Raw genomic sequence first — 4,004 nt, forward strand, 5'->3', positions numbered from 1 at the left:
TCCCTTTTTTGGTGGATTTTGTCAGATCTGAGTAGATCATCATAGATTTACAATGTGACTGACAGAGCTTTTACTAGGAGGAGGAGTGTCAGCTGTGCCATGCTCTTGTTCAGATGTGTTCTCCTGGCTTCTTATGAATGCTATTCTCAATCCACAGTTTATTTGCAGGGATCTTTTTAAGCCTTGACAAGCCTTGGCAACAGATCAGATGTGGGGGGTGAAAGGGAGTGAGGAGCCAAGGATGACACCTAGGTTTGGAGCCTGGGGCGCTGGGAAGATGGATGGAAGAGGGGAGGGGGCAGGGGAGAGAGAATGAGTTCAGTTTGGGACGTGGGGAGTTGTAGACGTCTATGGGACGTCCGCTCTGAGAGGCGCATTATGCACTTGGAGCCTCCAGACGGGAGGTCAGCAGAAAGATTAGCTCTGCCTAAATAGATTTGAAAATCATCAGCATGGAGATGATGGTCAAATGCATTGGAACTGATGAGATCACTAAGGAAAAGAGTAAAGAGAGAGAGGAGGAGAGGGCCAAGGGCAGAGGCCTGTGTCTTCCCTCTGCTGATTAGCTCCCATCCCTCCTGTATTTAGTTTGTTTGCACAGAGCTGCTCATATGTTATCTTTCCTATGAGACTGTGAGCTCCTGGAGAACTGGGACTGATGTTTTTTAACCTTTCTCCATATCCCCAGTGGTTAGCACAGTGCCTGGCACATAGTAGATGCTCAATAAATGTTTATTGACCAACTGACATACATTTTGTGAAGGGTAGTTTAATGAAAACTTGGCATTATAATACATAAAACCATTAAACTCAGCATACAAACAGCAATATATCACAATCCTCTGAAGGCAAATGAAAAAATGAAGGAATCATTGTCAAATCCACTATGTTGTGGAAGCACCTGCCCCTCCCCCAACTCTTCCCTCTGGATGTCTCATTTATCATACATGACATATGACCTTTTGACATATGTACTGAGTGAGACTGTTAGTGTCAATCAATACAGGGCCTTAGTGTGATTTTAAACTATTAAAATCTTAGTGCTGTAAGCTTAAAATAGCACTAAGACTTTTAGGACTCTGTCTTACATGTTAGTAAAACTTAGTAGGTCTTTTTTTTAGATAAAAATAAATAAAATAGAAGTTCTAACATTTTTTCCCCTGGATCCCAGTGGATAGACTTGGGCATGCCCAGGAACCCACTGTCAAGATTACTGATTTTGAGAAGTATGTGGATTCCCTGTCTGCCAGTATCTATAAAAAGACATCCATTTCCTTTGTCTAGAGCTGGTGGTGCTCTGCCTTAAGGATGGGCCAGATTGCCTCTTGACAAGCTTTTCAGAGTGCTGAGGTACTGTACTCCGGGAGTCTCTAATCATGCAGTACTTTTACATTTATAGAGGGCCATTCTTCCCAGGAGCTCACATTCCCCAGGAATTATAAGATTAGCTCCCATACTGCTTTCCTATCAATTACGGAGGTTCAGCTAGAGGTACTGAAGCTGCTTCCCCTCGTCATGGTATTTGATTAGTACCAGAGAGTCTCTGGTCCATTTGGATAAAGGAAAAAAGCTCCCTGGAAGTTTCCTGGTGAACCTACTAAGGCTACGGGCACACCCACTCTCCAGAGCACAGCCCTCAAAAGCAGAGAGACAAACCCATCAAAACAGGTCCCTGCTCTCAAAGTTGATTGTTCTCATGACTGCCCAATTTTCCCCTTCAAATATCAGCTCAGGGAAGCTTAAATAGGTCCTCCTGCAGACCTAACAGAAAAATGCATGTGAGGATTTTTTTTTTTCAAAGCTCGACTGTAGGAGCTCGGATAACAGGTACTTTAAAAAAAAGTACTGGTGAAGAACATGGAGACTAAAAAAGGCAGACTGGGCAGTGGAAAAGAAAATGTACAAAGAGAATAAGCCCCCAAGCTCAACAATGAAACACTGGAATAGGCATCATGGGGGCCCTAACCACTGAACCATGGCGGCTCAGCTGTGTGAATGGCTTTGAAACAGGATGAAAAGGGAAGAAAACTCAGAAAGATTTCACGTGGCAATGTAGCCCTGGTACTCCTGACACACAGAACAGCTATGTCTCTGAGTGTGGGTAGGCTTAGGGGCAGGTGCCCTGGGCTCTCACCCGGAGCAATGAGCTGGAGGCACTGGATCTCCCTTTCCATAAGCATATCCCAAGTACAATGGTAGACTTGTATCTTGCAACCCCATCCTTTTTTTATAAATAAAGGGCTCCTAAAACACACTAAAACAAGGCCAATGCATTATTTTAGGATTTTTTTTTTAAAATTAAATTATGTACAATGCAATAAATGGAAATGATAATAATAGCTGGCACATATTATACTTGCAATGCACATTAAATGTATCATCTCATTTGATCTTCACAACAAGCCTTGGAAGTAAAGTTTATTATCTCCATTTTACAGAGAAGAAAACTGAGGCTGAGAAAGACTAAGTGGTCTGCCCAGAGTCACAAAGCTGCTAAGTGTCTGAGGTGTGATTTAAATTCATGCCTTGTTGACTCCAAGTCCAATACTATCCACTCGGATACCTCAGTCTAGAGTGATTACAAGAATGAACCAAAACTGAGCATTACGTAATTATCATGACCCTGCTTGAGCCTGAGAAATATGAAATATGAAAATCCACCTCCCTCCCTGGTTTGCTGAGGTGGTGGGGTCTCTAGCTGTGGAGTGAAACACCTACCAGCATATGAGACTGATGTGTTGGGTAGTTTCACTAAGCTGCTTCCATCTCCTTCCCCCCCTCCCCCATCTTCTTTTTATTATTTGCTATAAGAGATGGTTCTCTGGGTTGGGAAGAGGGAATATATTGAGAAATGAAGGTGTTATAATAAACAAAAGATATCAATAAAAGTTTTTTAAAGAAATAATAAATTTTTTAAAAATAAAATTCATTACACCGCTCCAATATCCATTTCTGTATGTGTGTGCTCATGCAGAATTGATAGCCCAGCTACTACATCCAAACAATTCTTTTGTTTGGGTTTTTAATAAGGAAATTGCTTTGGCCGTGCACCATGGCATGCTGGCCAGGTGAAAGCTCTGTGGCCATCTCCCCAAATTCGGATGTGCTGGACCACAGTTACTGCTAAGCAAATCACATAATGACGGTAATCCTCCAATAGGGCTCCTCAGTTGGACGCACATTTGAGCAATCATCAAGAGCTCATTCTTTTGGATGAGGCATTGTTGAATCAATGGGCCATTCACAGCAGGGAACCTTGGTGGTCTATTCTGGGTCCACTTTTATTTTCTCGTTTTATAAGCCTATTACTCAATTCCCTGTGAATTGGCATATTCATTCTGTATGCTGATAATATCATTATGTGCTGATACGTTTATAGATAGTATTTATGAGCCTCTAAAATCCATTTCTGAGTAATATTCTGAGCTGCTTTTCTGAATAATAAATTGGTTTTAAATACTAAGCCTACTCAAGCTAAGCAATTTGGAATGCGGAGCATTGCAAATGGGTCTGGAAGTCAGTCTTTTTATCAGACTCAAATAGCCACGTGAGTTTTCTGCTTTGCTAATGAATTCATGCACTTTGAGAATCCACATGAATGTGTACAAACCAGGCCAGACCTACTCATCCCAGTGAGATTGGTGAGCATCTCTCCATCTTCATGGATGACCTAAAGGTCACCCACCTGGGCTGGTAGGGAGGTGTATCAGAGTAGTGGCTGACAGCTGGTTTATACCTCCTGGAGCCTTTCAGTTCACAAAAAGACCTCTTCCTGCTCTTAGCCCCATGAGGGGGCCAACAAGCTGAGGCCAGCAGGCTGAAGCTGCCAGCTTCCACCCCTTAAGTCCCAACCAGGCTGAAATTGCTTATGGAATGAAGCTCTCTCTCTCCTGAATGAATGAATGAATGAGCATTTATTAAGTACTATGTGTCAAGTACTGTGTGAAGTGTTGGGGATACAAGCAGAAAAAGCAAAGCAGACCCTGTTCTCAAGGCACTGTTGT

The sequence above is a fragment of the Trichosurus vulpecula genome, chromosome 3 (assembly GCF_011100635.1).
Source record: "Trichosurus vulpecula isolate mTriVul1 chromosome 3, mTriVul1.pri, whole genome shotgun sequence".
Lineage (NCBI taxonomy): Eukaryota > Metazoa > Chordata > Mammalia > Diprotodontia > Phalangeridae > Trichosurus > Trichosurus vulpecula.